Here is a 15,162-nt window from a genome sequence, read left to right as displayed (position 1 = left end):
CCAGCATAGATACTTTACATCACCTTTACTTCTTCTGCAACACTCCAAAAAATTCTTTAAATAAGCATGTGGGATTTTAGATACCTTCAGAAGCCTAGACTTGACTTTACTAGAGTACATTAGTTGCAATCAGGAAGACAAGCTACGCAATCTTGGGTTACCTATTATGCTATAGGAGTATAGCTTTAGCTTTAGGGTCTCCCTCAGAGTCAGCAGCACCAATAGAAGGGTATTTCTGCATTTTCAGAGGGAGCTGGAAAGGCTGCAAAGAAGGCTTACATCATGCACATGAGAAAATTCTTCATGATTTTTTTTAATTCCCTCCTCCCCCCACCCCAAACCCAGAGCGTCACTTGTATGAATAGCTCAATAATCAACTATAATCAGTGTATTAATTCTGTGTCAACCACTGCAAAAATGCAATAGTTTTTTTTTAATTCTGCAAGTGTTCTAGCATTTGTGGATAAAATACATTAAATGTGGGCCAGACAATGCTATATCCTTTTAAGACACCACCCAGTTTTCATACCTGCAGCTTGTCACGTTTAGGAGGTGTAAACTTGTACATTAGTCAACATGTCTGCTGTAAATTATCCCACTGCTGTGATGTTGAAATAAGTAGTTCAGCATAAAACAAAGAAGTCCTGATGTTTGTCTTTTATCATCATAGGAGAGGTGTCTCTAAAAACGCACTGAAAAAAAGATACTGAAGTTCAAATAACCATTCAGAACAAAAGCTGATTGTTAGATAGGATTTTTTTCCTTCACTTTGGTTCTGTACCTTATAAATGACTCGTGCAGTTTAACTGGTGTAATAAATATACTCCATCATGTGAGTGAGAGTTAATAATATGACATTTTTTATTAGTTTAATTGACTTGATACTGGTGTACCTGAAATAATTGCAAATGTTTCCCCAGAATCAACTGCTTACTGTGGAAAGTGTGGTGGCACTTTTTACCATGCGAAATGATACGAAAAAAATGTGTCTTTCAAACATATTTTAAGCGCTTTTGAAGATGTTTGCAAGCTATAATGGTATATAAATATTCAATAGCCTGTCTTAGTAGAAAAACAGTGATTTTATTTGGAAGAATGGTAAAGTTATAAGAATAGCTACATGGTTAGCCCAGATGAAAATAGAACTGATATGGGTGGAGGATTAAAATAAGGGTAGGATAACTAGTAGTGACATAAAATACCAGACTTCTAAATTTAGGATACTTTTGAATGCTCCACACTTTATTTTCACTGGCTTTTATGTGGTGTTTCATAGTTTTTTGAATGGAGCTAAGGGCCTATAGTAAGGACAGTCTTTGCACAGAACTATTCTGGAAATCATCTTAAATTTTTTTCCCTAAAAGCTGTTAACAAAATAAGAATAAAGATTCCTATAACTTCCATCCCACTTGGACATGGCTGTCACAACAGTCTAGGTTGTGAGAGTGACATGTGAGCTTACAACCAGCTATTTAATTCAAAAGGAAAATTCTCCTCACACAATTTGACCCTTTTCTGTTTTGTGAACTGAGTACTTAATGCCAAGCTGATCTATCCTGCAGAATTGTCTGATGATCGTTTCTCTTTCTGCAGCCTGTTCCTTAAAAGTTAACTGTGGAAAGCTAATGCTGGAGCTTCATGGCACTTTCATTGAACAAAGGAGGCAGAGTGCATCTCTCTTCCTCACCAAAATATGCCCTGATTCACAAAACATGCAGAAGGGATTTGTCCCTCAGGAGGAGGACACTGAAAGCAGGTTGGTATAGCAAGAACGGATGAAGCTGTATTCTGCTCTGCCATTCCTTATCTGGGGTACTATCCTGCAAGCTGAGGCTGGCCTGACATTAGCCACGTGAAGGTTAGACATCTGGCCTGAACAAATCACCTAAGCTCCCTCTGGAGTCGATGGAGGAAGATGGGCATGTCTGGAGGACTCTCCATCCTGCCCTAAGACAAGTATCTGCCTGACTTACTCATTGGAGGGGCCTCTTTCTGACTACAATCCATAATACAACCCTCAAGAATTAGCTCAGACAAGAGGCCTGTGTTTCAGATGGCTAGAGCTAGGTGAGAGGAATCCTACCTGCCATGAAAAAACACCATATGAGTACAAGAAAGCATTGTTTAGATTCACATCAGGAAAATACTGAAGATCCAAAACTAGCTTTCCTAGTGAGCCCTCTGTTACTGTGCACCAAGTGGAGCTCATAGGTGGGAAATGTTTTCCCCTACTGTTCTCTATGGAAAGTTTTTTGTTGCTGAAGTTTCTTTGCAAAGCTAGTTCAGGAAGAGACAGAAGACAAATACACAAATCTACCTGACAAGCAGCATTAGAGGGAAGAAGAATATTCACATTTGTTTCTTGGCACGGTGTTCTGCCTTGCTCCTTATAAAAATCTCAGTCCAGCTCTAGCTTTTGATACAAATTAAGAGAGATTCCTTTCTAAAGAATAGGGATAGGTGTGAGTTACCTGACATAATCCTCTTTCTCAGTGATCAACTTTTTTCAAGATCCTAGTGCCTGACATGTGTTCACCAAACAGGGAACTGGAGACTGGAGATGCATTGTCTACTGCAGTGGAGATTTCTTGCTCAGAAGACCTACATAAATTTAGCTCTCAGTATCTTCATATTACAAAAAGGAAACACATCTATTTGCATTTATGGTGACTACCCAAGTGATGGCAAATTGCTTCCTGAGGTGAAACTGGAAGGAAGAACATCACCTTGGAAGCATCTTCTGGCAGCTCTTTCCTGGGAAGATAGTCAGAGTTGCACACTGAAAGATCACAAGGCAGGTAAATGGAATGTGGAAAAAAAAAAGTAGGAAAAGACATGAAAGGATTCAGGTGAACTGGGCATGTATACAAACAAAATGAGTCACCACTTTCAAGTTTTTTTTTGTCTCTAATTTGGGCACCTGAGTTATTGGAGCAAAGAGATGGAATTGTATGCAATTTTAAAAGTATATTTGCCCAGTTGCCTGGTGGCTATAAAGGAATCCAGAATTGTTTCTTCTTTGCCTTGTGCAAATCTTTTTGTTGACTTTATTATTCATTTTATAGAAGTAACAAAAATATTTATCCAAACAGTTCTGTATTATACTCTATATCTTCATGTACACATGCATATACGTGTGGCTATATCTTTGCCGATGCTGGTGGGTGATCTGAGAATTTATGAAAAAATATTGACATTATCTATCTGGTCCACAAGGTATTAAAAAAAGAGAGTTTTTTGGATTATGAAAGATTTACATTTTCCCTTGGTACCTGCTCCTGCAATTTGAAAATCTCTTTGTTTTTACTCTTTGACAATGACAGCAGGGTGTGTGGTTTAAAGACGCAGATAAAATCCTGAAGACTTAAAAGAAAACATTTTTTTACATTTCATGATCACTGAATAAATGAACTTTCCTACTCAGGAGGGAATGAGAACTTGGCAGGGAGGTAGAGAGTAAGAACATTTCATTTTCTATTTTCCAATCTTTTTAAAATGAAAGGTTCCTTCCTACTACAAAGCATGGATCTATATGAAATCAAAGACTTACACTTGTTTATAATATTTTCATTTTATGTACAAATATGGAACCATGAAAGGGAATGTTTGTATAAACAACTCTATCCAGGAAAATAACTTGCTCCTACACTAATGCTAGACAAAGCTGGGCAATAAGATATAGTAAATACCTGATCATCAATAATTTCTGTAAAATAACTGTCTATTAATTTTCTTCACTGTGACATTTAAAATCTTTATTTAGGAGATTGTATGAATTGTGCGACCAGCTGATAGATACGTATTTGCAGATTCTTGAAAGTAAGGGTAGGAAACGGCAGCACTTTTGCAAATATCCAACAAGATCTCAGCTAAGAAAGTTTTTACTACATGAAGGCAATTAGAAATATTTGGTTTAGTAGCTCTGTTGCTCCCAGTAGTAGCTCTTTTTGTTCCCTCTATTCAATAAAATTTAACAATTAATTTCTGTCCCAGTTCTCTCCTTCCAGAGTGATTCTTGCTGATTCCTCAGCCTCTCTCTCTTTTTTTCTCAGCTGCTCTGAAGAACCGTGGCATTAACGAGATCCCTGGCCCGCTGTTTCCCCGTGGTTCCCTGCGCTTCGCTGTTTCGGAGTCTCTCTGCAGCCAGTGGAGCCCCAGCAGTTCCCTCTCTCCCTTCTGGTGTGGTAAGACCATACGCAGCTGCATAGTGCATAGAGAGCTATATAGTTCCCAATAAACATTCATCTCCAGAAAAGTAGTAATTTCCATTTTCTTAAGTCTACTGCAATCACATTTTAAATTACTTTATCCACTAGATTTTAAAGATGTTTCATATTAATAGCACATCAGATCTCACTTTCCCTTTTTAAGCTAAAAGGGCTGAGAAACTTCATATGCCCTTTCCTAAAATATTCCATTTTCATCACAAGGAAAATTGTATTTACATTGCCTTCTAGCTTACGAATAACAAAAGGCAAAACTTCTGGCATTGAGTCATTTGGTGAATAGATTGCAGCAATGCTCCTCAGGGCACTGCTTGGTTGCACCAACCCATAGGGAAACAAAAGAATTTGTACCAAATCCTCCCTACGACCCCTTCCTTGGCGGCCGTTGACCACCTCCCCCTGACTTCTTTGGGTTGGAAGTGTTTCTGACATGTCTATTGTGAACTGGCTCACACCCAAAATAAGGAGAACCTCTGTGAGTCTGAGTGAAATCCTGGCCCTGTTGCATCAGTGTCCAGGGTGTGTGAGCGTGTTCCAGCAGCAAAGTGGTGAGTGCTGTAACATTTGAAAGTTTCTATCTAGAAACTATGTAGTTTTTATCTATCTGGACAAATTTGATAGAATATTATTATTTTGTCTGGATGGTTTCTAACTCCCTTCTGTTTTCCTTTTGGGCTCACTTTGAGGCTTATAACAATAACTGATGGCAGTGTCTAACCTGCCTGCGCTGGATTATCCCATTCCAGATAGAAGGACAAAGATGAAATGTTCAAATGTAAGATAACATGGACAGAAGAAAGGACAGAGCTTTTGGAGATACTACTGCCCTGCAGCTACCAGACTTAATTTTCTGTGATACAGCCCACTGTACTGTGAGTCAGAGCTCTCCTCAGCAACTTCTCCATTTTTTTTTTTTCTATTATTCCTGTTTGAATATTGCTTCTTAAATGCAGGACAGTAAGACAGTGACTGTCCCCCACCTGGTTACTACATCAATTCTACAACTGTGGTGACAGGCAAGATTTATAAGCACAAAGCCTTTGTACTAACATGCAATGATTTACACACTTCATTGCCAAATGGAAAACACAACAATTATGTCAAGGTTTACCCTTTGCCCAATAAGGCTTGAGCAGGCTAAGCAATCCAGCCAGTTTCAAAGCTGACAGCAGCTTTTCCAGTTTTTTAGGATCCTACAGCAGATGCTATGACTGAATTCCAAGCAGAACGCTTAGCCATGCAGTTCCCATTAATTTAATTGCAGTTTTGTAGCTAAATACCCTAGATAGATAGCTCTGAATAGCTCAGCCTCTATTACCACAAATCATAGATTAAAATCATTGCCCCCCTTGACTTCAGAAGACTGATATTTTCTTTTATGTAAAATAAATGAAACTTGCACTTAAGACCATAATAGTAGGCAGCTCCTTCTTTCTTTTGAAATATCCTTTTATTCTGTTACAAGAGGGAAACTCGTCTGTTTCTGAGTGTGGTTATGCAATATCATTGTCTTACGGTGCAGTTAATTATATTTAAAAATGCTTAGTTAAAACAAAAGACAATAACATACAGTATAAAATGAATGAAAAGAATCATTATGCCTTTAAGAGGAGACATAAAAGGAATGGCTTGCTGTTTCCCTAAAGGTGATAGTTCTATTGAAAAGAAAAACATTGTATATTTTCAGCCCGTGTAGCATTTTGAGCAGGTGAACATGCCTCCTTGCTTTCGAATTTAAGTAATTTACAGCAAAGTGCCACGGAACAAAATAATTGCACTGAGAAATTGATGTCAAACTTCTGAAAGACTAAATAGTTGAGCCAGAGGGAGGGCTATAATTTCAGGGAGAAGACAGTAGCAAATGCAAACATGTTTAAGGATTGGCTAAAAATCAATTAACATAAGTAGCTAAAACATATTTTTGTAGTATTGAGTCTCTCAAAACATGTTGTCACATGTGGGCTTTATTTATTTATATCATTTTGTTCTCAGAAGCATGCATCAGAGTGGAAAATATAGTGTCAGAGATCTGTAATGAAAGTACTTCAAACTCTTAAGTGTTTGAAACCTAGCTGCAGAGGGAAAACTTTAATGGCAGCATTAAAAAAGCTTAAGGTCTTTGGCAGAAGGCTGTGAAGTCATCCGGGTATAATCAGCCATATAAACTGCATGTGACAGTGTGATCCCATGATCTGAACACTCAACAAGAACTATTTCTGCTTCTGAAAGGATTCAGATGAGTTGTAGTGTTCTTCTATTTTTTAAATGTAAGTTATTATATTTTGAACGCGTATGTGTATGTGTGTGTGAAAGTGTGTGTGGAGGTCAGGGAGGGATATCACCTTGTCAGATACTGCTGATATCCTAGTCTGTGTTGTGCTGAAAAGATACAAAATAGAGAGTCTTCTGCCTTTACCTGATTAAATATAAACAATAAAAAAGATGTAAAGTAAAAGGAAAAAGTCATCAGAAAGCTCTAAAGAGCTATAAATTTTGGTGCACTCACACACACACACACACGCGTGCACACAGAATATGAAGTTTATATGCTACATATGTATTTATACCACATGCACACAAATACAGATGTACATTTATTTATATATGGACCAGAATCTCTGCTAAGTGACACAGTGGCAACAGAAAGTGTGGATCAGAGATTTTTTTTAGTAAGTCTTTGGGCATCATTTCCCCACTTCCCAGGCAACTCTCTTCCTCTTTCTTAAAGACCCATTTATATATCAGCAACTGGAATGTCAGCAAATGCCTTTGGGAAGAAGGACTTTGGTCTTTAAATTATCCAGGATGGAGTAGGGAGTTTCTCTCTTCTCACAATGCGAAAAGTGTGTTCTTTGCAGCATCACCTCCAAATAAGTTCAATAGGGTAAAGGTGTGACTGAGTGACTCTCTCAGACATAAATATAGAAAAAGCCCGAAGACATTTTGGTCCTTTTTACACAACTCCTTACTCAGCAAATTCTGGTCCATAACTCCCTAGTTCAACGTCAGTACAAATACGTTAATTTTGTTAATATTCTCTTCTCTGGGAAAGTGTGGACTGTTTCCTTTTATTTTTCTTTTTTTCTTCTTTTTTCCTCCCTTCTTTTTTTTTTTATTCTTTCCTTTGTCTTCTTTCTTTTAATTCTGTTTAATGGATTGTAAGAAAAAAAACATAGGAAGGACATAAAGGTGTGATATAAACACAGCTGAATTATTATCAGGAGCACGGGAGCTTTGATCATCCTCTTTCTCAGGAACTGAGAGTTCAAGAGAGAGTGTAGGCATGGCTGTTGCTGGCATTGTCCTTTAGGTCTGCTCAGGGTGTGCAGTTTATTTGGTTTCCAAGAGGTCCAGTACCTTGCCCTTATTTTAACTTGACAGACTACGAATTGAGGTAGCCATCAATATTCCCTCATAATGAATGAAGTTTAAGTAGTTCACTCGCACTTATAACCCAGACAGATTTTAGTTGCAGTCATTAGACAACTCTGCCTCCAAACATCATAAAATATAAAGAATGGCTCCTCCTAAGAACAATATCTTTTAAAGTAAATGGTACATTAAACTGCAGTACTTCCAATCCCTGGCACTTGATTTCTGTTCATTTGAACTCTGGACTTAAACAGTTTTAAGCTTATTTTGGACTGAGGAATATGTCAGGAATATAATCACATCAGTTATGCTTTCCTTCCAGATTCTGAATGTGCTTTCATGAGCCCACTTAATTAGTTACTGTACCCCTAGCATGGAGAGGATAATTGCCATCATGAGTCAAGCATTAAGTCGGATCTGGAAATATCCCAGAAAGCATCAAGATTTCTCAGATTTTCAATATTTGATGCTGCATGCCTGTTGTGGGGTTTGTAAGGATTTGTAATTTCCTCTAGAAGTGAAATGAGGCAGAATATATTGCAGCTACTCGTAACAAACTAAAGGCTTGGGAGGCCCAGCACCAGCTCCACAGAGATGCATCTTAGTTTTCCTCTCTTCTCTCCACAGTTTTCCCAATTATGTTAATTTCTTTCTACTTGCTCTGCTGCGGAGGACATTTTTATGCTGATGGTACACAATAAATTCTTTCTCATTTCACACATACCCATGAAGTTTTAGCCCTTTTCACTTGGATGAATGATTAAATCAACGTATTTTTGGGGGTAGACAAATTCTGTCACCTCCTGCTGTCACTTCTTGCCTTTTCCACAAAGATTGCTATTAAAGCCTGCTGATGCTTTCTCTATAATATACTCAGATTAATTCAATTTCTTTAAGTCTCCATTCTACTCCAGGTCTTGTACATCTTGTTGAAGGCCTCTGTTGCAAGGTCTCATCTTCACCCCTAGACTGAGTTGTGCAATATGGTTCAAATTCACATTGCTCAGAGCTAGTCCCATCTACAGTGGATTGAACACATCCACAGGACAAGATATTTGAAGTGTCCTCTGGACTCCGTATACAAGTATATAGCTGGAGTTTCCATGCCATGTTTGTTGTATGTCTTGAAATATGTCATAGTGGCTTGGGTGGGTACTGGAGGGTGCAGTGTCCATGGGAATAGTGGTGGGAAATGAAACTGGAGAAGAGGCAGCAAACTTGAATGAAATATTCTTCATCATTCATATCAGCAGCAATCCCTTGACAAACTATACCAGGATTTTGCTTTGAGAAAAACTAGTTTTAAAAAAATACTCCATGGGCAAACTAGCCTTCATGCAGTATGGATAATCACAGGATGGAAATGGGGGAGGTAACTAGGGAATTAAGTTTTTTTCCTCTGCAATCTCATGGACACTTAATTCTCTAAAACCATCCAAACCGGAATTTCAAAAATTATCTCTTTTTCTTGCATGCTATCATGTAGGATCTTAATCCCCCTCTCAATGAAAGATTCCAGCAGGCATCAAATAGGGTCTTGCCCCACTATGTGGTTTCTTCCTGCCATCAGCACTGACCTGCAGCTATTCAGTGTCTACTTTATTCAGCTGGAGCAACCCACTCTGATATCACCTCCACTTCTTACAGCCATCATTGCACAGCTCACTCTCATCCCTGGAGCACCATCCGTCCTCCAAATGGAAGGAAGTTTTACTAAAAAAGAGTGTTATTTGATTATATATGTAAAGCTTTACTATGAAGTACATCTGCAGCAAGGCTGAATTTACATTGAAAGGGTGACCTTAGCTTGATTAGTTTTTAACTTTTCAGGGCTTGACTTTGTTTCACTAAATTTAATTAAAAAAAAAACAAACCCTATGCATTGACTAAGCTACCTCAGTGTCCGCAAAAATCTTATAATTCTTTTTTTTTTCCTTTCTTTATTTTTTCCCACTATGAAAATACTGTTTACTACAGATCACTGGCCTGATAAACAATATGTCCTTAAAACACAAAAAATGCTGGACGCTGCAAATTGATGTTGCAACAAGGGTGGAGTGCCACATAGTTTGTACATTTAACAAAACTTAAATGTGCAGATGACTAATGTTAACAGATATTAAGACACATGAACTACCATCAAGGCAAATTCTTCTGATGTTTGCTTGGGTTTGAATATATCCGTGCGTGCTGGCATGTAATTTCTTACGAGAAGGTAACAATAATTATTCTAAGTACCTACATGCTTTGGAAAAGGTAGGTGATTATTTTTGAAAAGTACTAAGGACATATTTTTTTCCAGAACAGATCTTCTATGAATTTACGTAAACATAGGAATTGAGTCACATTTTGGCATGTACTATTTGGATACATCTAAAAAAAAATCAATAGAAGAAAATACACTGAAATAATTTATCTTTTCCAGGCCCAGATATCTTTTGTTGTGATATGGGGAGAGGCAGTGGTTTAACAGCCTGAAACACCAATCGTGATGAACAAATACATGCACTTAATGTACTGTCCTGCTCTTTCTATGTGCTGTAGTGCCCTAGTGCTTCATTCCTTCATTTTGGCTCAATCCAAAAGCTATTGAATTCAGTGGAAAACCACCCACTGACTTCAGTGGGGAGTAGATCAATCTCCAAAAATATGTAATTGAACAGGGTAACAACTGATTTTCTGCCATGTGTTATAAATCTCTCTTCCACAGCAAAACTTACAGCTCTGTCTCAATAGCACTAAACTAGACTAAGAAAGGAAGAGGCAACTTAACCTTCAGCTGGAGAGATCTTGGGTTCTTAACTCTCAACACAAAAGTGACTTTTTTTGCATTGAGTCCAGTACCCACATCATGGCGTTATGACCAGAGGGGCTGAGCCTGAGGCATAAACAAGTCATGCTACAGTAGCTGTGCAAAAACAAGCAGGGTAAAAGGTAGAGATCTGAAATGCTGATAAAATTGCTCGTGCTTTTGGGGAAAAAATCAGTGCTGGCTGGGTTTATGCTGCCTTTGCAGGGTTGAGTCATGCATGTTTGGGGTATTGTTCTGAAATTGGTGTAGCTTGATTACCATCTTCTCAGGTGCCCACCCCCTTAATCACATCTTCCATTGGGGGGTAGAATGCTAAAGAAACAGGGTCAAATTTCAAATCACTTTCTGTATTACAGATTTGATAACAAATTGGAGGAGGGCAAAAGAATAACATAAGCAGATGCTGGAAGTGTTCCCTCAATGGCCTAGGCATGTCTTGCAACAAAGGTATCTGCACAGGTTATGAGGTTGGAAATGAATGGAAGCAGAAAATAATTAAGAATTGAGAATTTACATTTTTAATATTGCTAATAATGTGAGGGATTAGAAGGGCTTTCTTCTTAGTGTTGTTAGATTAACATAACTCCACTAGTTTTGATGAGACATTCATAGATTCAAGGGAAAATGGCCCAGAAAACAACAAAACCTCAATGCAGTCTTTGCAGTTGTAGGATGCCTTTTTCTCCAGAATTTCATCAGAGGCTGAGAAAGTAACATTAATCAGCCACCTCCAGCTCTAAATTCTGAATTTATTTACCTTATTCTTTCCGCACTTTCTGGTTACTCAGAAAGAACAAGTGACTGGGAAGGAAAGCTTGAAAGGTACATCATTCTTTGGACAAGGTTAAGCTTCTGTTCACATTGCACTAAGCAAGGAAGAAACCAGATTCCCTGAGACTGACTGTATTATACTGGAGTCTGGAGCCCTGATGGATGGTGTTCTTCATGGGTTGAGCCCTTCATGGATGACTATGCTTTGCATAAGCAAACTCACAGTACAGACGACATAGATAAATGGTGTGCACTCATTCTACCTGAGCTTTCTCACTCCTTGACTTTCCACTTCCATTCCCTATTCTTAAATATACTAAATCAAGATCTCTTTCTGATAGCTGTAGAGTGCTTCCCATTGACCTGGATTACAAACAAAATTAATGAGGAAACTAATCTGGGTGAATTCCTCTCCTCTGCTAGGGTGTTGCAGAGCACCAGTACAGCTGCCACTTGCTCCTCCTGCTGCTTGTACTGCTCCCACCTGATCATCCTCCGGATCAGTCTGGCTGGTGTCTGCTTGCATGGCAGAAAAAGGTCAGGGCAAGATTTTTGATTCATCTGCTTTCTTACTGGGGGCATTTTTTGTCTCCATAGACACAGTCTCTGGTCTTCAAGCAGTCTGTATGACAAATGCCTCACCAAGACTCCTTCACCTTGGGAGGTGCTGTAAAGGAATTTTTATGAGACATCGAGCACAGTCCTCAGCTAAACTTGCCTCGGGTACAGAAAGAGAGAGAATGAAGAAATTACCAGAGTCCATTAACAAGTAGCAGGGACAATAGGCTGTCAGTAGGATGTAACTTACTCCAGTAAAACACAAGACTTATAAATACTGCATATATTTGGAGACGAACTGAGCAGCTGCTGGATATCACAGAAAAAACCCAGATCCTGCCCTGCATTGCCTAGTGAGTCTGCAGTAAAGCATTCTTAAAGGCAGAGCCTAAATACTTGAAAAACATGTTTATGGACATTTATCTTTTAAGTGCAGGTCCCACTGTTTTCTATGGAGAAGGGAATTTAATAAAAAATGGTGTAGATAGTAGCAGTGTTTCTGCTGTCAGAAAAGCAGGAATAGTTTCTGGAAATGTCTTGCCACTATCTGTGATGTGGTGTGGGAGAAAGGATTGTGCTAGAAGAGACAAACCCATATTCAGATAACTTCATAGGAATCAGTGGGGTTACCTACATGCTAGGGAGTGTTCCCTATTTAATCACTTAGTCCTCAAACATCACGGATGTTGTGTCCTGGATGTACAGAACTTTCAACAAAACATGGTGTTAAATACTGTAGCACAGCATATAACTGTGGTAAATGTAGCAATCAGAAAGCTCACAAATACAGTCTTAAACAGAAGAAACTGCTTAGCGGAGATAGAGGAAATGTTAACCAGGATATTGGCATTTATTTCCATATTCTTTAAATAAAAGTGACACATAGACAAATACCAGAGATGTGCAGACATGACCTTAGTCTAACAGCCATTCCCCAAGGACAGCACCTCTTCCAGAGATAGTGCTTAATTGGCCTTGCAGAGCAAAGTTAGCACTGGGCACAGGCCTGCTTCCTGGTATGGAGCTTGAACTGTCAGCTGAAAGGGAAAAGGATTGGTAGAGACCTCTGTAACTTCATTTCTACATTTTTTTGTTTGCTAAAGGGTCATAAACATAATATTTTTTACTGTATAACTCATTGTTCCATTTCAGGGCACTTCTTTTCTCTACATAGTGAATACAGTGAACAGTCTGTAGCCTGTGCTAATGGACCCCCCTGAAGTCCCTGGATAATTCAAACCCAAATAATTCGAGTTTTATAGCTGATGCCAAATTTACCTGTTGAAGTGCTTGTAGCATCCGTGAAGGAGTCAGGCAATTGGTACTGATGTGATTTAGGAAGACTAGCAACTATGGTGCAGTGTAGTCATACTAGAGCACGACTAAATACAGCTAAGCTTATTTAGAGCCCTAACCTCAGGTTGAGCTGGTAAAATTAGCATGGTTCTTACGAACTTTTAGTTAGGGATTGCAAACACTCGCTTTCGTCTTCACTGAAAAATAAAGTAGTGGCTGAAGCCTGGAAATAATTACTCTCTATGGCAATGGATAAGGCTTTGAAGTGACCTGACAGCTCACAAGGCAAGAGAGGATCACAGAAATGCGCAGACCAGCAGTTAGAGCAGGTAAGCTGCCTTTTATACTTCAGAGGATGGTGCTTGAGATGTGGAGTGACAAACATAAAGTAATCTGCCCTAACCTAGAGGCTGACCTATGCCATTAAGGGTGAGGCTGTAGGTCTCTTACAAGCTTTTATTTCTGCAAGGTGACCAGCCCTACGAGTGCCAGTCTGCACCACTTTGTAGTCCTGCAGGTAGCTATGCCGTCCTTTCTAGAGCTACGACATGGCGAGGTCTCTCTGAGAGCTTGTGGTAGCAAGTTCCACAGACTAAATAAAATTTTGGATGGAGGAAGAGATATAGTAATGAGATTTAGAAAGGGAAAGGAAGGTCACAGTGGCTCACAAAGCATCTGTGCTACCACAGAGTGAAATTAGCAGGTGTTGAAATAGAAGGAAGGAAGAAAAAAGTGTGAAGGTTATTGGGACTGATAAGTTTATCTTGGCCCCGTGTAAATTCACTCAGGGTCAGAGCTTTTGTTGACTCAATGACAATCACACAATAGCCGTGGGATGCGGTTGGGCTGGACTTTTCCTGAATTACCTAGGGGACTCCATCACAGCAAAATTCACAGGGAACTTGAGTCACCTTTGCCGTTACTGTGATCTGGCAACAAGATAATACCACTCAAAAGAAATCACATAGCAGTCCCACAGAAATAAATATACATATACCTCAGTCACACAGTTTGTCAAATATACCCTTGTGAGACAAAACACTCAGCTGGTGTTGAAAACTCCCTCCAAGCAAAAAGAAAGCTTCCCATCCAAGATCACTCTAGCAAACTGAACCTTACCTTGCCGGTGGTAGTATCAAAGACCCAACGTCATCTAAGCAATGTGACACTAAATCTGTTGCTTGATAATGTGCCAGCATTCCAGCAATTGACCAAGAAAGGTTTTTACGAACAAAGTTTATGTTTCTGTTCCTACAAAGGTACTGCATACGTACACAAAGACAAGAAAGACGCATTAAAATTCCAAGGCATGTGCCAGGTTATTGCGTTGTCCCTTTGGGTTTCTTTTTGTTTGACATTTTTTGTGTGTGTAAATAATTTTTCAGTGAGAAGGACAGTGTGTATGTATATTCCAGACGGATGGGGAAAAAATTAAGAGTTGGTAGAGTTAATGAGTTTTGGCAACAGCTCATTGCTTTTCCCAAAGCCCTAATTCACACAAATTCTGTGTCCATTGACTATTTTTGAGAGTACGTGTAGGAAGGAAGATCTGTTTACTATTTGATTTCATTACTGATTTTACTTGAGAAATAAGAAAAGCAGGTTTTCCCCTAGGCTACAGTTCATTTTTTATTACATTAATTTAAACTGTAAATTGAAGAATTTTCTCTCTTTCAGCAGTGGATTTGGGGTTTATACAGCAACTTTTTTGGTGATAAATTCTACCTTCTACTGAATCATTTCATATGTTGGAAAGAATTTCTAAAGTATACATTTTACTTCGTGGCGTGCAATTACAGTCTTCAGTTTAAACTAGTCCTTTTCTTTTAATAATGTGGTGTGTGTGGTTGTGGCTGCTGCTATGTTGACTGCAAGTACAATGGAAATGTTGTGAGGGATCTATAATCCCAAATATGTTTGGAAAAGCTTAACTGGAGGTAACCTTTAAACAACAGCAATACGGTTTTCAAACTTCACAGAATCTTGATACTACAAGGCAAATCTAGATTTGCACACTGAGGCCAAATCCTGACCTTTATTTACACGATGTGTGTGACAGACACAGAGGCACTGACATCCCAGCATTCTGCCATGGGCAGGACCGGGGGAAGGACTGGAGCAGCTCCC

This window comes from Platalea leucorodia, assembly GCF_965183815.1.
Source record: "Platalea leucorodia genome assembly, chromosome: 3".
In the NCBI taxonomy this organism is placed as follows: Eukaryota; Metazoa; Chordata; class Aves; order Pelecaniformes; family Threskiornithidae; genus Platalea; species Platalea leucorodia.
The sequence above is the reverse complement of the archived record's forward strand: the minus strand, read 5'-3'. Positions refer to the sequence as shown.